At 43.1% G+C, this 20064-nt stretch overlaps 1 protein-coding gene across 1 annotated transcript in view; it reads left to right on the forward strand.

The window, feature by feature from the left end:
* Nucleotides 1-20064, forward strand: part of SCAF8 (SR-related CTD associated factor 8) — a 179323-nt gene that overhangs the window by 88820 nt on the left and 70439 nt on the right. The gene's annotated exons all lie outside the window — the stretch shown is intronic.

Raw genomic sequence — 20064 nt, forward strand, 5'->3', positions numbered from 1 at the left:
TATGGAATCATGTATATTCAAAATGATATTTGTCTTGTTCCTAATGCAAAATACAGAATTTTGGGTACAAACTATTTTGTATTTGCATGCCCTCAAATAAGAAATGACAAAATCTGGCAATATCCGCTACAGTACTATATGCATACCTCCCAACTTTCTAATTCACAGGATCGCATTATGTTGAACAGGGGGCGTGGCCTCACGGGGATGCTGTGGCCACAAGCATTGCCCCTGTTTTACGTCATTATGGGGGCATGGCCAGCGCTGTGTGATCCGCTGGCCATGCCCTCAGCCTCTCTGCATCCCTGTATAAACTATTCCCTGCTGCAGTAGCAACAGGCAGGGGGGGACTCCCAACTTCCTCCCCCCAACCACGGGACACTGCCAGCCCTGGGTGGGATGTGGGACCATAACCAAACAATGGGACGGTCCCTTAAAAATCGGGACAATTAGGAGGTATACTGTACGTGCTCTTTAAAGAGGTTTCAGAAATCTAAATTCCTGTATTAGTATTTCATTTTTGAGAAAAGCTATAGTTTACTAATAAGTGTCGGATAAATCTTATATTTTTGTTGCATACTTCACCACACTTACTATAACTTAAGTTTTAAAAATGTGTATTATGCAAATTCAGTAAATTGGACTAACGCGTAGCTTTCTACTAGAGTTGCTTTTGCAGGAAAACCAAATCTGTAAAGCCATACCTCCAAACATTACAAAATTGTAAATCTTGATCCTGAGCTTGTCCATGAAAAAGGTGGGGGTCATATGGAAAAGGGGTGTGGTTCTTAGACTACACCCCTAGTGTGAGCTTGCTCGACAGTCATGACCCTGTCCCATTCTCGGTCTGCTCGACCAAGAACATGCAAGCGGGATTCAATCTCCTGTCTGCAGCGGGACGAGCAGGGGGTGTGACTGTAAATTGCGAGCTGCTTGTGAAGTTGGGCTCGTTCCTTTTTATCTGTTTATTTCGGTGCCTTGATTTCCTAGGTAGCTCTGAGAATCCCACACACTAATGCCCAGAATCAGTGGGTTTCTGTGCATTAACCCATGGTTTGAAACGTAGGGAAAAATGTAATCTGATAGCGTTTCCACGCACTGCACAATCTATTAGCGGCTGGGTAAACCCTACGGTTACTTTAATTTCACCCTGTAAGTGAGGAAATATGCAAATAAATAAATGTTTTACAGAACTCCCAAATATTTGTTTTTGCAAGAAATTTTTCAAATCAAACTAAATTCTGTAATCTCAGTAACATGAGGTCATGTATAAAGCTGGGCATACACAGTGATATCACTTTGAGACATTGCTGGTCCCATGGAGGCAGAGATGTAGTTTCCTAGTAGAAATCACATTGTTTGGTACTTGTTTCCTAGCACGGCCACAATCTTGTCCATCATGTACCTTAAAGTTAATGGACGCGATGGACCCGATTTCCTTTGAAATCAGGTCCATTTTGCCGGCAAAATCGGGGGCATCGCGTCGGCCGCGTGCATTAACATGGCCCCCGACGCAATGGACGCGATTTTGCCATAGGCTTCAATGTTAAAATATTTTTAACATTGAAATCAGGAGCATCGCGTCGGTCTTGTGCCATTATAATGGCACAAGATGAGATGGACTTAATTAAGTCCATTTTACATAGGAAACAATGTGAAATGGGCCAATATGACCCATTTCACATTGTATATGGCCCCGTCATGGTTAAAAAGTTACGCAACCCCATTGTGAGCGTCACCCCACGATTGACGTCAACCCGAAGCGTGGCGAGCCCGCGAGGGGCGGCGGTGCGCGTTCTCCGATAGTAGGGGTATGAAAAGGTCGGAGGACGCGCACCGCCGCCCCTCGCGGGCTCGCCACGCTTCGGGTTGGCGTCAATCGTGGGGTGCCGTTGAGGGGGTAAAATTGGGGGTCTGGGGAATACTTTACATTGAATCCAATGTAAAATAGGGGCCCTATTCACATTTGATTCATTGTAAAAATCGGGTCGGTCGCATCGCATGTGATTTGGTCGCATGCGATGCGACCGACGCGATTTTTCCGACACGATCACCCCGATACAAATCGGTGTGGCCGTGCTAGGAAAGAAGTACCCATTGTTTTATGCTTTCATCAATTTTAGATTTCAGAGATTTTAGTTCTATTTAAATAGAATTAGTGCTTAAGTTAGATTTATGGTTAATTATTATATTAACAAATTTTTAAAAATAACTATGAAAACACATCGGATCAGCAGACTGTAGTATGGTTAGTGCAAGAAATGCACACTGCAAACCTAACAAAGACATTAGGACATAAATCTGTTTGCTATGCGTATAGCTGGGCATACAAAACATAATTTGGCTCATTGGCCAGTAATGCACAGTGGAGGTAAATAAACATTTTTACTTATAGAAATGACACTGTTAGGTTTTCTGATATTTTTATATTTCAGGGAACTGAGCATTGCGTGGATCTGGTCTAGATTTAGTGCTGAAGTTAAGCTGGGCACACATCAGGGCAACCAACGTCAGCTAGCCAGACACGCAATAGATCTTAAGTGTGTAATTTCACAGATCTATAGTAAGGATCTGCAACTCCCAGCATACTGGCCATTAGCAGCATCTTCAGATCTAACATTCTGGCCTGCACATCGTACCAAAACACCTCACCATGTGCGCTCAAAACACACACAACACATTGCACGACCTGTCAAAATTGTGCATTCAGCCCTAAAATCACAAGGTATGGGTGAGGTGGGCTATCTTTTAGTGAATGTACCAAACATACAGTATCTGACTGGAGAATTTAGATTTCCCAGTTCTTGTGCAGTTATATATATATATATATATATCTCTAAGGATAGAATAGTCTGGCACAGCCTCATAAATAAAGTGCTCCAGCGGGTGCCCGCACACGGAAGCGGTACATCTGTCAGAACAGACTTCGGTCTACAGTCATTAGGTCGACATGGGCCAAGGTCGACATGGGTTTAGGTCGACATGAGGTTTTCACCTTTTTATTTTAGCCGAATGTCGACATGGACACAGTTGGAGTTGAACCGCAGCCCCTCGCATCGCTCGCGATGCTTCGGGCATGGTGCCTCGCTATGCTCAGCACACTATTTTATTCTCCCACCGCGCTCTAGTGGATGGTAGGGCATGAAATACCGCCTGTTGGCACATGTGGGCTCAAAAAAAAGTGAAAAACTCATGTCGACCTAATGACTGTCGACCTTGGCCCAGGTCGACCTTGGCCCAGGTCGACCTTGACCCAGGTCGACCTTGACCCAGGTCGACCTTTAACCATGTCGACCTTCCGGGGTCGACCTAAGTCTGATCTGACACATGACCGTTTCCCCTGCACACTGCTACATCCATCATAAATAGTAAAACGAGAAAAGTGTAGCACTCCAGTCAAGTTCACAAGAACAATTTTTAATCCAGTGCCGTTGACTTGTTTGGAGTGTCGCTGTATGTAAATTTATCATGACCTAACTGGTCATATCAGCCATTTGCTTGAAATCCGTGCATGTCGCCAATAACTGTTACCAGGCTCAAGATTTCTGTTACTGGTCCCAGAGCCGGCCCTAGCCTAAATGATGCCCTAGGCAAGATTTTTGCTGGTGCCCCCTAGCACCGCCAATAGTTCCGCCTCTGACCCTGCTCCCCTTTCCCAGCACCATCAACCTTCATCACAGCAGTCATCATATTGCTGCTCCTACCCTCAATATTTTAAATAGAAAGAGCGCACACATTTGGTGCGCAGCCCAAACAGGGGTGTGCTCTTGCTGGGAAGGGGCATGGCCACGACCTCTGCCTCTGCTTGGATACAGATGTTTCCTCATACATTTTGCCTCAATAGGCCATGCAGCTCCTGGCCAGTTCTGCTAACGTTGGGTGCCTTTTTTGCTGAAAATTCGTCTTATTTGCATTGTTATGTGACCAGGACACATAAGGAGCTTCCAATGATTAAAATGATATGTGGCATGCCTATATTCTGTGTGCGACTGTTGCTGTACCTGCATACGGAATGCTATGTTACAGTGATTTCCACGAATACACTATTTCATATGCAGATACAGCCACACTCACACACAGAATATAGGCATGCTGCATATCATTTTAATCAGCAGAAGCAGCTGGTGCCCCATGGTATTCCAAATGCCCTAGGCAATTGCCTTGCTTGCCTATGCCTAAGGCCTGCTCTGACTGGTCCTTGTCTTCTGCGATATGGATGGTGTTGCACAAGTCCAGGGAACTTCTTTTATAAAATGAGTATGTTGTTAGCAGGAGAAATGAGAGAAACAGTGACCATTATCAAAGAACCTGCCAGCATGTGTAGCATGCAGTCCCCAATATACAGTTATATTCTGTATTGATGTGTGACTTCTGAGTGATGAAAATTAGCCTTGCAATTTGTTTACTCTCTACATTTGATTGGAAATTGATGCTATGAAAAGTCGTGCCAATTTTTTTTTTATTGTTCATTTACATATAATATATTGAATAAGCTTGAGCGATGAACTTTTCCATAAATATATCAACCTGCTGTCTCTGTCAGCAACCTATGAATGTTTTCTCATGTACGCTTGACTGTTTGAGGCCGTTTTTCTATAGTTCTGGTTTATTTTACTTTTACTGGTTAATGTCCTTTTATGTTGTTTTGAGTATACAGATTGAAAGTTATTACACCTTGTTCTCCGCACACAGAAAATCAGACCTGCAATTTAAGAGCTGGATAATTAAATCCAAAAGTAATAAAACAATGAAATGAGAGCACAGTGATGCATTTACTAAAAATAAGTAATATAGTGAAGCATATGGTTATTGTCTGTAATATTGGTATTGCTTGGAAAAACTCTACCGACAAATATAACGACTAGTATATAGTGTAGTGTAATTAAGATTTTTAGCAGATTGAAGCTAATAGAGCAGATAACACTGTGATTACAGTGCAAATGTGTGCATGCACTCGAAAAAGGATCATGACCCCTCCTGAGTCATTGTAAGGGGTTGTGCCTGGCACCTATGGAGGTACTGGGTCTTCCACCAACCTTTCTACTTGATGTGCCTTGGGCATGGAATCTATTCAGGCGTCCGTGGCTTGGCAAGGGCATGCTGTTTTAGAAGGGCACCAGTGCAAGGGCATTTTACTTTTGAAAAATTGGGCAGGGTGTGGCGCCCTACTAAAACAGCCTAGCGTGAAGACATAAAGTAATTGCTAACTGCACATTATGCCCCACGCAGTAACGCCAAGACAATACTAACCTGTCCATGTTCAGAATGCCGGAAGTTGGTGTGGGAGTGTGGGCGGAGACTCAGAGCATGGCTGTTTGCCATGCAAGGACTTGAGGCAGGGAAACCTGTATCCTTCATCATGCATGTGTGCAGAGGAGCAGCAGAAAGGGGGGTGTTGGAGCAGTGAAGGAAGAATGTGAGAGCCTGTACTGTGGTGCCATGAGTAAGGGGGGGGGGGGGTGTAGTTTGATGCAGTTAGCAAACAATAGAGGGATTGTGTTGTGGGTGCTGGAAATTTGAGGGGGGAACTTGGAGCAGTGAGGGATGAGAAAATACGGAAGAGGGGTGGGAAGTCAAGAGTGCTGGGAATTTGAGGTTGAGCTTGGACCTTTGAGGGAAGAGGGGAGCCTCTGCGTGGAGGAGGCCAGATACTGTGAATGGGGAGCTGAATTTGGAGCAGTGCATAAAAAGAGCAGAGGGGAGCATGTGCAGGTGATGAGGGTGGGGGCAGAGGGGGTCAGCGTTGCCGCAAAGTGGAGAGTGGAACTTGGAGCAGTGGGAAAGGAGAGTGGAGCCTGTGTGTTGGTGGTTGGTAATGGGGGGGGGGGGGTAGAGTTTGGAGGAGTGAGGGGAGCCTGTGGGGGAGAGGGAGCTTTACCACCCAGGTCCTGCCGCTTCTCGCTGTCAAATTGAGCCATCCATAGGTTTGGAATGTGCTTGTTTTAAAAACCATATCACTGTAACCTATGATTTATTTATTTTTTGCATTCTTTATCTTAGAATTTCAAAGGCTTCATTATTTTGGGCAGTGCCTACTAAAAATGTATCTGTATACCATCCTGGGCCGTGAGTATATTGTACTGAGATGGATCTTCTATTTATATAGTTACATAGTAGTTTAGGCTGAAAAAGAGACGTACGTCAATCAGGTTCAACCTTTGGTTAGAGGGTATGGTCTATTTGTTTTATTTATATATATATATCTATATATATATATATATATATATATATATATATATATATATATATATATATATATAGATATAGATATATAGATACAGAAGTACCAACACACTCTCCAATCCTACGAATGGGGTGCAAACAGCTCCCACTTTCCAGGGTGGGGTGCAGTAGCCTATGACCACACACTCTAGTAAATACAAACACAGGGGGCCCAGCACTCACTACAACAAACTAACTCACCTTAACATTCAAATAATCAATTAATGGGGTTTTAGTTCATGAATTGATCAATGCATTTAAGCTTGCAGCCCATCGCCAAGGGACCCCATTTCACTGCAAGTCCTACACTAACAACTGGTTTTCTTAGGAACCTGGCCACTGCTTGCACATCATAGCTAAAATGAACATGTGTTTTTTTTTTTCTTGGGTTAAAGCTCAACTGCCAAGGACCTTATGGCTTTTAAAGGTGAGACCATCCCAAACACAGCACCTGAATTATGATGTGTAAGCAGTTGCCAGTTTCCTAAGAAAACCAGTTGTTAGTGTAGGACTTCCAGTGAAATAAGGTCCCTTGGCGATAGACTGATCAATGCATGTAAGCTTGCAACCCGAGTCTGATCTGACTTTCGTGCCTTAGAGGTATTAGCATAGTGAAAATTTATCTGTGGCCCAATGTCTATACCACAGAAAAATAGTTGTTTAGAATCTTATTTAAAGGCATATCATAGCAAGTTAGTAAGACAAAAGGTGGAGTGATTTCGACACTTTTTTTATCATTTTATTTCTTAACATGTAATAAATTTGAAAAGGTTGTGGTGTGTTTGGCCACATCCGCCATATTTATGTGCACAATTTTTGTCCTGCTAAAGCTATCCCGGTCACTAGGAAGTGATTTTATTGTGAATTAGAAAGATCTTTCAATGACAACAGCTGCTCAGCCATGATCACGTTAGGCCATGCAATCTCCTAGAAAGAGCGTTTCGAGTGCGTTCCATGTAAAAATAGTCGGTTGCAACACTTATTTATGATTTTCAGACAGTTTCTGTAAGCACATTACTGAGGGAGCTTATACATTCTTATGATCGCCTAGCTGCAAACCTCATTTGGAGAGGTGTAAAGAACAATGCCATTGGACTGTGGTATAGTGGAAAACATGTTCCCTGGAGTTATGAATCCAGCTTCATCATCTGCTAATCTAACTCTGGTTCTCAACCTCGGTCCTCAGGTCCCCCCAACAGTGCACGTTTTCCAGGTCTCCTGGCAGTTGCACAGGTGCACTCATTATTCACTGACACATTTTACAAGATCACAGGTGGAGCTAATTAATTCACCTGTGATTCTGTGTGGAGACCTGGATACCGTGCACTGTTGGGGGTCCTTGAGGACCGAGGTTGAGAACCACTGATCTAACTGTCGAATCTGGGTTAGGTAGAAGCCAGGAGAATGCTTCCTGCCCAAATGCATACTGCCAATTATAAAGTGAGAATAGAAAAGGAATAATATTTGTCTGGGGCTGTTTTTTGTGGTTTTGATTTCAGCCTCTTTATTTCATTGGAGGGAAAATTTTCAAGCCACAGCATGCAATGACATTCTACATCATTATGTGCTTCTAACCTTGTGGCAACAGTAGGGGGAGGCCCTCGTGCGATTTTAGCATGGCAATACCCATATCTATGAAGGGAGTTCTAACTATTTAGCCTGCCCAGAAGCCTGTCATCAACCCCCATCACACACACTATTTGGATGAATTGGAACAGCAAGCCATTTCTTATCACACAACATCACTGCCTGGCCTTGTTAATACTCATGAGTAAATGGATGAGAATCTCTGTAGCCATGTTTCCAGTTTCCAGAATAAAGGAATCTGTAAAAAAAAAAAAAGTAAAGGGGATTCCACGCCATATTAATTAATACTTATGGTTTTGAACTGAGGTGTTCAGCCAAGCATTTATGTGTCTGTGTAGGTGTGCATACATTTTTGACCATGTAGTTATATGTGGGATGTTCTTTTTTAAAGCAGGTAAGTAGTTGTTGCAAGTGTATTGTAGGACAAGGGATTAACATAAACAAATTAGTGAGAGCGGTGTACGATGTTCTGATTCTTCAATAAAAAAAGAGCTTGAGGCTTTATAATCAAAAATTCATATATTTTGCATTATTAAATTACCACCAGAATATCTGACAGATTATTGAGGAAGAGGGTGGATAGAGACTGACAAGCCTGCTGTAGAGCTATTGATGGTAGCGTTATCGGTAAATAATCCTGGGAGGTTTTATTATGTACAGTAAGTGTATTTGACCTTAACTCTGCAGCCTATGGAGAGAAGAGGGATTCTTTCCAATCCCATAGAATAGCAGGGAAGAGAGGAATATCTCTGGTGCTGGAAAGGGGTATAGAAATCTTTGTTATAACTTAATAAAATGTGTCTGTCTGACTGAATGTCCCTTACTCTCCTAAACCAAGAGCTATAGGGCGAAATTTACTAAAATGTGTATTGTACTTCACATGTGATGTTGCTATGGGCAACCAATCAGAATCTATTTATTTAGCACCCTCTAGGCCAGGGCTGGGCAATTGCGGCCCTCCAGATGTTGATGAACTACACATCCTAGGATGCTTTGCATTAGTTTTGCTATGTGGCAATGCTGAAACTGATGCAAGGCATGCTGGGATGTGTAGTTAATCAACATCTGGAGGGCCGCAATTGCCCAGCCCTGCTCTAGACGATAGTAGACAGGATCTGATTGGTTGCCCATAGCAACATACATGTGAAGTAGAATACACATCTTAGTAAATTTCCCCCATAGAGAGTTGATGATTAACATTTTATTCAAGCAGTGAGCTTAAATTTACAGTATGGACGACAGAAAAAAAAGTGACCACTATAAATGTAAATAAATAGTATATTTTTTATTTGTTAATGGCAAAAAAAAAAACTTTTACAACTACTTTCCTGGACAAATAATTTTCATAAAAAAAAATACTCAGGCAATAATGATGAAGAAAAGAAACTCTAAATGCTTGTGCCTCCATATCAATCTGGGGAATAAATCCTGCTAGTATTGCCTCCTCCTTTTGCTCATACTACACTGTGCTATACCACTTCAAAGGCTGCACCCCCAATCCATCTCTGGTGTCGAAACAGGAGGCCATCTTTTTATTAACTAAAATTGGGTTCCCTAAACTCTGTGGTAGATAGCAATAGCAACTTTCTACTTGGGTGAATTAGATAGTTATCTATCCTCTGTAAACGACTAAACAGGGGGGGTTTGAGATGAATTAAACCCCCCCCTGTTTAGTGGTTTTTCTGTAGTATCTTAGCGTGAGTTTAGGCGGGCTCACAGAGGTGTCTGCCGCAGCTGAACTACTCATTACCAAAATTACCTGATTTACTCTTTAAACAATTAACAAATACAAATAAACTACCGAGCACCAGTTATTGTAGCCCGGAGGGGTTCTACCCAGTTCGACTCCGGACTATAAAATCTCTCAGTATTTACCCTGCACAGAAACATAACACCCAAATCTAACGGTACAATTTGACATCCTATTTTGACCATATAATCAATATCGAATCAGGATTGCATATTCATCGTATGGAAAGACCAGTGAATCACCTATGGCAGGGGTGGCCAAACCTGTCCTCAAGATCTACCAACGGTGCATGTTTTCCAGGCAACCTGTGGATCTATAGTAGGAATGGATGCAGCATGTTTTAAAATGTGACAGTTATACCCCTTTTAGACATACTACCCGGGATTTTCAACCCAGGTCACTCCCAGGATTTTAGTAAGACCCCCTTTCACACTACACCTCAGATCCAGGTATACCCCTTTCACACATAAGCCAGACTTTTCAAGCATTTCAGTGTTTCATCATTAAAATCTTCCTCACACCTCTGCTATCAAGGACCTTTGCAATATTTGCATACACTATGGCATCCTTCACAGTGCCTGTAATTTGAGATTTAATCTCCTCTTCTCCATGGACATGTAAAAGCTCCCTGACCACCTCTTCCTTCCAATGATGTGCCATGCCACCTGACTTCCCACAGGACTCTGCACTCTGTTGCTGCAAAGGAGCAACATGCAGCCACTGCCTCTGCAAGCACCTCCGCACATGTGCCTGAGGAGTCTTCCTCGGCTGCAGCTGATGACCTCATCAGAAGACACCTCGGCAGCAAATAAAAAAGCCACATCACATTAAAACTGAAAAACCAGAGTAATACCATTCAATTGCAGGTGCTCAGTATCCAGGAGTGAAATCCCAGGTTTGGGCACGTTAATGTGAAAAAACCCGGAATTTCCGAGTAGTTTGTCTGAAAGGGGTATTAGTAATGACTACAGCTGTGCACCAGCTAGGTAACCTGGAAAACGTGGACCGTTGGTAGATATTGAGGACCGGTTGGACCACCCCAGACCTATGGTGTATCAATAAAATATATTTCTAAGGTGGATTTATTTGTAATACACTGTAACACCCCTTGTAGTACCGCTCTTACACACAAAATGCACCCTGAAGTGTCGATTACACACATGGTGCCCATGTAGTGCTGCTTACACACATATTGTCCCCTGTGCTGCCGCTTACAGACCTAATGCCCCCACTAGTGCAGTTTACACACACAATGACCCCAGTGGACTCCCCACCCTTGGCTGGGCTTGCCTCCATCGCTGCTGCCTCCACTGGCGAGTAGAGGGGGCAACGGTATGCCCTCTAACCTGATGGCACTACACCTGAGCTGCCCTCGAGAGGGATCGCCATCTGTGTGGTTGCTATCGATGGCGGCTTACCATGTAATGGATGACCACCAGTTATGCTGTGCCATTGATGTAGGAAACCATCTGGTTCTCCCTCATCGATGGCAAAATTATTCAACATCGACCATAAACCATCGATAGGTTTACCAAGTGATCAGTAATTGAATAGCCATGGGCATTAAACCCTGTGGCTACCAACCTTTTCTCGCTGCAGTAAATTACAAAAAAAATGTTTTAAATGAATGGACGAGTAATAACATAGGAGCCCTGGTAACACATTTCCGAATGTAGTGAATTTCTAAAGTTAAAATAAGTTCAAAGTTATAATAATTTATCTTTTAAATATCTCAGTTTTTGCTAAATGTAAATAACTTCATCCACTCACATCTTCGGTTCTGAAATTTAGAGTTTGGAACCAACATTAATCAAAAATACTATAGAGCTGTAAACCTTTACAACCAATAGGCAATTAGCGTATACATCTGTCTGCTGCATATTTGAAAGTGAAAGCAAATGTACTATTATATATTAAGGCAACAATATTTGGGAAACAAACATTGCTGCATTAACTTATGTAGTACCTGAATAAAGGTGCATACACACTGGGCGACTATGCCCAGCGTGTATGGACAGCGGCCGCTCAGTGCATACACACTTAACGGCTTTCCCCCGGCGCCGACGGAGGGGGGGAGGACGGCATTGCATAGCGGAGCGCTATGTAAAGCCGTCCTCAAAGCCGCTCATCTGTTGGTATAACCAGCAGATGAGCAGCTTTCCCGGTGACATTGCGGGAGCGCGCAGCAGCGCTCCTCGCCGGGCCATACACACTGGGTGGCTTTGAGCTGAAAGCTGCTCAAACATGCGGTTTTGAGCGACTTTCAGCTCAAAGTCACCCAGTGTGTATGGGATTTAAGAGAAAATGCATCAACAATATATATGGGTCAAGCCATATATAATGGTCCAGAATTAAATTATTTCCTTGGCTATTTATTTGTTTTTTGTGTGTGATGACCGTTGTAAGTTAGTAGTGAGAAACCACCATTATTTTAGTTTATTTACCTTCATATGAAGATGGCGGCCATTTTTGAATCCCTTTGTATGACATTTTTCACTGTTATGGACGTTTGATGTAAATGCAATATTTCAACTCAGAAAAGTCATAGAAAGCTGGAATAAACACCATTATTTTCAGCAAATTTCCCTACCACAATTTCTTATGTCTAAAATTTAAGGTATTGTTTGGCATCACATCTTCCTCATTAATACATCAATCAGAGCTTCCTTACCTGGGCATTGCTCACTCACATTCATCATGCAGTTCACATCACAAATAAGTATAGTATGGATGACTTTGTAGTCTCCTTTGTAGGGCTCGGGAGCCGTCTTGACTTTTCAAATAGTCGCACTGCTGACCTGCTGTGTGCTCTGATACAGCAGCAGCCAGGTGAGTTGTGCATGGCTCTGCTGGCTACTGCGGCGCTGGATGTTGTAGCTGACAGTATAACCCACCGCGGGGCTGCTGCTCATGTGTCCGATGACAGGGGCACCAGAGGCTGCTGCAAATGCTCCTGGAGTCCTAATATGATAACCCGCCACGGGGACCCGATGCTTACGTGTCTGATAGCAAAGACACCAGAGGCTGCTGCCAGCACTCCTGACAGAATAAACTCTGCCAGGAACCGTACTCTGCTCTAGGTACAGTAAACAGCACTGCTTCTATTGGGAATGAGGGGATGGGGAAATGGAGAGGGGGTACAGAGGGGTATAAACAGTGATGCCTGTCGCTTTCACCCATTTTCCATCATTCTCCCTGTCACTCACTGCTTATCCTCTCTGTCACACTCTATCTATTCCTTTCACCCACTCTTGGTCAACTCTGCCTCTCCCTGTTACCCATGGATTCTTCCTGTCAGTCACCCCTGTATGTCATGTGGTATTATATATAATGGGCATCACAGTGTGTGTCATAAGGTGCAATAGGCATTACGTTGTTTGGTATACCGTGTAATGGGCATTATGGCATAAGGTGTAATATGCAATAGGTATTACGGCATGTGGTATAATGGGCATTGCGGCATGTGGTATAATATCTAATGGGTGTTTGACTTGTGTAATACTCATTATGGTGTAACTTTTTGGTGTGCACTTTACCTATTTTTAGTTTTCTGGCTCTTAGATTTTTTAAAAAAATTGTTGAGCCCTGGTTTAATGCATTTTTTATTATTTGTTTGCTTTTATATTTATAAATTATTTATTTTATGTTGGGACACCCAGTTGTTTAGTGCTTATTAGCACCTCTAATTATGATGATGATTATTATTATAATGTAACAGAGTCCATAACAATACTTTTTAAAATGTGAAAAAGTAAACCTGGGGAGCGCTTTCTCCATCACTTCTGTGGATGTAAAGCGCAGCCGGAGAACACAGCTGGCAGGGGAAATTTATTGCAGCGCCGCAGGTGAGATACATTGCTACACTCCCCCATAAAGTCCAAGGAAAACACAGGACGGATAAAGTGCCCCAGTGGAGCTTACAATCTGTATTCCCTACCACATGTACATGCACACACACAGACATTTTTGCTGGGAGCAAATTAGCCTACCAGTATATTTTTGTACTTGTCCCCTGGCTGTTGCACAGCTATCCAAATCCAACTCCTAGCACACGCAAGTATACCTTGCCAATAAAGCCAACCCTGATATGAGCTGTTCTGGAGGTGCAGGGCCTGCAGATCTCACACACTGGTTTACTCAGCAAAGTACATTACACGGGTTCCTCATTTTGGTCCCCAGAGATGTCCTCCTTTATCACTCCAAGTATAAGTTCTGCCCCCTCTGGCAGGGCATCATTTCTCATGACCAAATAGGTATCTGTGCCAGCCAGTTCCAGGAGCTCATCCAGAGAGAACACCACAGGGTCCTGTTCCTGCACCACATCAGGGTACTGGGATGCTGAATGATGGACGTAGTGACCACTGCACTGGGATCAACCTCATCCATTCCTGGCCACTTCCATCATTCTTCTCCTTCTTGCTGGACAGGCTTGCAGCTTGACTGCGGATCCTTGGTCACATATGCTTGTTCCCTGCCCCACAGGTCTTATGGTTGACCATGTCGGGCTACCAAAGCATTGTGCACCTTCATCCTCACATTGAACATTCTCCATCGATACATATTCAACTGGCAAAGGCCCAAATGTGACCACTTTTGGTCTCTTGCTTTTTGTCTTCATGATGTCAAAGACTGCATCTCTCAGCTCATCAATGGGCTTAGTCCCACACTGGACTCCCTGGTTGTACAGTTCAACAACCTCAGAGACGCCCTCTCTCTCCAGGAGCCGGGCCTTACACGCCCAGTACTTAGCAGGACTCCCTTCTCAATGAGCTCTAGGCACTCTGACAGTGCCTGATTGATCTTCTTGGACAGACGCAGCAGTTCCTCCTCTTCTATTCCATCCCACAAAGAGTGGTTAAAATTCTCTTGTTTCTGTGCCGTAAATGGCATTTTATGCAGCAATGTCATGGGTGGGTGCATCAGCGGGCTTGCCAAAATCATCTGCCGGCTGAACATACTCTTGATAATAACTTCACACGTGCCATTATATTGCTGCTTTTAACCCCTTCATGACAGAGCCAGTTTGTGCCTTCATGACAGAGCCCTTTTTTTCAAATCTGACATGTCTCACTTAAGTGGGGATAACTTTTTTTTGCTTTTACTTATCCCAGTGATTTTGAGATTGTTTTCTCGTGACACATTGTACTTCAAGTTAGTGGTAAATTTTCGTCGATACAGTCTGTGTTTTTTTGTGAAAAATACCAAAATATCGTGAAAAAATGGAAAATTTTGCAATTTGCAAAATGTTAAATTTTCTGCTTGTGAGACAAATAATCATACCACTCAAAATAGTTAATAACTAACATAGACCATATGTCTACTTTATGTTTCCATCATTATTTCAACTTCCTTTTAATTTTTTTGGACACTAGGAGGCTTACAATATGAATAGCAAATTCTCAAATTTTCATGAAAATTTCAAACACTGATTTTTTTAGGGACCAGTTCAGTTCTGATGTGACTTTGAGGGACTTGTATGTGAGACACCCCCATAAATGATGCCATTTCAAAAACTGCACCCCTCACAGTATTCAAAACAGCATTTTGGAAGTTTGTTAACCCTTTAGGTGTTTCACAGGAATTAAAACAAAGTGTAGGTGAAATTTCAAAATTTCTTTTTTTTTGCAGAGTTTCAATTTTAATACATTTTTCTAACGAATACAGTAGATTTTACTAGAGAAATGTGACTAAAAATTGATTCCCCCAATTCTTTTGTTTTCAAAAATATCCTATATGTGGCCCTAGTGTGCACGTTGACCAAACCACAGGCTTCATAATAGAAGGAGCACCTACTTGATTTTGGAGCCTCCTTTTTATGAGATTTTTTTTTAGGCACCATGTAGGTTTCTAGGCACCATAAGTGCTAAAAGTTAGGAACCTCCCCCACAAGTCACCCCATTTTGCAATCTACACCCCTCAGGGAATTCATCTAGGGGTATAGTGTACATTTCAAACCCCCAGGGGTTTCACCAATTTTGGTACAACTGGGATGTGAAAATGAAAAATTACATTTTTTTACACAAACATGCAGTTCTGGCTCAAAATTTTTCATTTTCACAAGGAATGAAGGAGACAAAGCACCCCAAAATCTGTGCCCCAATTTCTCCCGAGTACGGCAATGCCTCACATGTGACCAAAAAATACCAGTTGGGTGCATGGCAGGACTCAGAAGGGAAGGAGTGATTTTTGGATTTTGCAGCACAGATTTTGGTGGAATGAATGGTGGGTGCTATGTTGCACCAATACAGTGGAACCCCCCCACAAGTCACCCCATTTTGCAAAGTACACCCCTCAGGGAATTCATCTAGGGGTATAGTGTACATTTCAAACCCCCAGGGGTTTCACCAATTTTGGTACAACTGGGATGTGAAAATGGAAAATTACATTTTTTTACACAAACATGCAGTTCTGGCTCAAAATTTTTCATTTTCACAAGGAATGAAGGAGACAAAGCACCCCAAAATCTGTGCCCCAATTTCTCCCGAGTACGGCAATGCCTCACATGTGACCAAAAAATACCAGTTGGGTGCATGGCAGGACTCAGAAGGGAAGGAGTGATTTTTGGATTTTGCAGCAAAGATTTCGGTGGAATGAATGGTGGGTGCTATGTTGCATTAGCAAGACTCCCAAAGCACCAATACAGTGGAACCCCCCCACAAGTCACCCCATTTTGCAAAGTACACCCCTCAGGGAATTCATCTAGGGGTATAGTGTACATTTCAAACCCCCAGGGGTTTCACCAATTTTGGTACAACTGGGATGTGAAAATGGAAAATTACATTTTTTTACACAAACATGCAGTTCTGGCTCAAAATTTTTCATTTTCACAAGGAATGAAGGAGACAATGCACCCCAAAATCTGTGCCCCAATTTCTCCAGAGTACGGCAATGCCTCACATGTGACCAAAAAATACCAGTTGGGTGCATGGCAGGACTTAGAAGGGAAGGAGTGATTTTTAGATTTTGCAGCTCAGATTCTGGTGGTTTTTTGGTGGGTGCTATGTCGCATTAGCAAGACCCCCCAAGCACCAATACAGTGGAACCCCCCCACAAGTCACCCCATTTTGCAAAGTACACCCCTCAGGGAATTCATCTAGGGGTATAGTGTACATTTCAAACCCCCAGGGGTTTCACCAATTTTGGTACAACTGGGATGTGAAAATGGAAAATTACATTTTTTTACACAAACATGCAGTTCTGGCTCAAAATTTTTCATTTTCACAAGGAATGAAGGAGACAATGCACCCCAAAATCTGTGCCCCAATTTCTCCCGAGTACGGCAATGCCTCACATGTGACCAAAAAATACCAGTTGGGTGCATGGCAGGACTCAGAAGGGAAGGAGTGATTTTTGGATTTTGCAGCAAAGATTTTGGTGGAATGAATGGTGGGTGCTATGTTGCATTAGCAAGACTCCCAAAGCACCAATACAGTGGAACCCCCCCACAAGTCACCCCATTTTGCAAAGTACACCCCTCAGGGAATTCATCTAGGGGTATAGTGTACATTTCAAACCCCCAGGGGTTTCACCAATTTTGGTACAACTGGGATGTGAAAATGGAAAATTACATTTTTTTACACAAACATGCAGTTCTGGCTCAAAATTTTTCATTTTCACAAGGAATGAAGGAGACAATGCACCCCAAAATCTGTGCCCCAATTTCTCCAGAGTACGGCAATGCCTCACATGTGACCAAAAAATACCAGTTGGGTGCATGGCAGGACTTAGAAGGGAAGGAGTGATTTTTAGATTTTGCAGCTCAGATTCTGGTGGTTTTTTGGTGGGTGCTATGTCGCATTAGCAAGACCCCCCAAGCACCAATACAGTGGAACCCCCCCACAAGTCACCCCATTTTGCAAAGTACACCCCTCAGGGAATTCATCTAGGGGTATAGTGTACATTTCAAACCCCCAGGGGTTTCACCAATTTTGGTACAACTGGGATGTGAAAATGGAAAATTACATTTTTTTACACAAACATGCAGTTCTGGCTCAAAATTTTTCATTTTCACAAGGAATGAAGGAGACAATGCACCCCAAAATCTGTGCCCCAATTTCTCCCGAGTACGGCAATGCCTCACATGTGACCAAAAAATACCAGTTGGGTGCATGGCAGGACTTAGAAGGGAAGGAGTGATTTTTAGATTTTGCAGCTCAGATTCTGGTGTTTTTTTGGTGGGTGCTATGTCGCATTAGCAAGACCCCCCAAGCACCAATACAGTGGAACCCCCCCACAAGTGACCCCATTTTGCAAACTACACCCCTCAGGGAATTCATCTAGGGGTATAGTGTACATTTCAAACCCCCAGGGGTTTCACCAATTTTGGTACAACTGGGATGTGAAAATGGAAAATTACATTTTTTTACACAAACATGCAGTTCTGGCTCAAAATTTTTCATTTTCACAAGGAATGAAGGAGACAAAGCACCCCAAAATCTGTGCCCCAATTTCTCCCGAGTACGGCAATGCCTCACATGTGACCAAAAAATACCAGTTGGGTGCATGGCAGGACTTAGAAGGGAAGGAGTGATTTTTGGATTTTGCAGCTCAGATTCTGGTGGAATTTTGGTGGGTGCTATGTCGCATTAGCAAGACCCCCCAAGCACCAATACAGTGGAACCCCCCCACAAGTGACCCCATTTTGCAAACTACACCCCTCAGGGAATTCATCTAGGGGTATAGTGTACATTTCAAACCCCCAGGGGTTTCACCAATTTTGGTATAACTGGGATGTGAAAATGGAAAATTACATTTTTTTACACAAACATGCAGTTCTGGCTCAAAATTTATCATTTTCACAAGGAATGAAGGAGACAAAGCACCCCAAAATCTGTGCCCCAATTTCTCCCGAGTACGGCAATGCCTCACATGTGACCAAAAAATACCAGTTGGGTGCATGGCAGGACTCAGAAGGGAAGGAGTGATTTTTGGATTTTGGAGCACAGATTTTGGTGGAATGAATGGTGGGTGCTATGTTGCATTACCAATACAGTGGAACCCCCCCACAAGTCACCCCATTTTGCAAACTACACCCCTCAGGGAATTCATCTAGGGGTATAGTGTACATTTCAAACCCCCAGGGGTTTCATCAATTTTGGTACAACTGGGCAGTGAAAATGAAAAAAATACATTTTTTTACACAAAAATGTACTTCTGGCTCAAAATTTTTCATTTTCACAAGGAATGAAGGAGACAAAGCACCCCAAAATCTGTGCCCCCATTTCTCCAGAGTACGGCAATGCCTCACATGTGACCAAAAAATTCCAGTTGGGTGCATGGCAGGACTCAGAAGGGAAGGAGTGATTTTTGGATTTTGCAGCAAAGATTTTGGTGGAATGAATGGTGGGTGCTATGTTGCATTACCAATACAGTGGAACCCCCCCACAAGTCACCCCATTTTGCAAACTACACCCCTCAGGGAATTCATCTAGGGGTATAGTGTACATTTCAAACCCCCAGGGGTTTCATCAATTTTGGTACAACTGGGCAGTGAAAATGAAAAAAATACATTTTTTTACACAAAAATGTACTTCTGGCTCAAAATTTTTCATTTTCACAAGGAATGAAGGAGACAAAGCACCCCAAAATCTGTGCCCCCATTTCTCCAGAGTACGGCAATGCCTCACATGTGACCAAAAAATACCAGTTGGGTGCATGGCAGGACTCAGAAGGGAAGGAGTGATTTTTGGATTTTGCAGCTCAGATTCTGGTGGAATGAATGGTGGGTGCTATGTGGCATTAGCAAGACCCCCGAAGCACGGTGAAATGATGAACCTAATAATCCATAGATGTGTGGTATATTTTAAAGCACTCCTTTATACATAGGCCGGGTTTGTCGGGGCAAGTTTCACAGTGGAAAATAGTTTCCTTTCTTATTCCCTTTTTATAACAAACTTTGCACCTTTTTTGTGTCCTGCCCTTTCTTGCAGTGGAGGGGATTTCGTTGGGAAAATGCTGCCCTGGTACAATACGGGGGCCAGTACTAGAAGTACTGGGGCCCTCTGCCTGCTGATTCCCAAATGTTAGGCTCTTTATGACTTCCTCTTGAAAGTGCATAAATGTCCCCCTCTGGCCGGTAGAACGGAATAGCACGTAAGCGTTATACAGTGCCATCTGGATGATATACACGGCCAGCTTCTTGTACCAGATATTTGTTTTCCGCAGGGCACTGTACGGCTTTAGTACCTGATCTGAAAGATCCACTCCGCCCATGTACTTATTGTAATCTAGGATACAATTTGGTTTGGAGGTGTGGGTACTGGTACCTCGTACAGGGATGGAGGTGGTACTGTCTCCATGAATTGTTGTCAGTATAAGGACATCCCTCTTGTCCTTATATTTGACCAACAACATATTTTCGGTGCATATTCCCCTGCTTTCACCCCTTCTCATTACTTGGGCAATGTGCGTTTTGGGGAGGCCTCTTTGGTTCTTGCGCACAGTACCGCAAGCTGCTGTACCTCTTGAACCAAGGGCCTTAAACAGGGGGATGCTGGTGTAAAAGT

This window comes from Crinia signifera, chromosome 3, assembly GCF_055691185.1.
Source record: "Crinia signifera chromosome 3, ASM5569118v1, whole genome shotgun sequence".
In the NCBI taxonomy this organism is placed as follows: domain Eukaryota; kingdom Metazoa; phylum Chordata; class Amphibia; order Anura; family Myobatrachidae; genus Crinia; species Crinia signifera.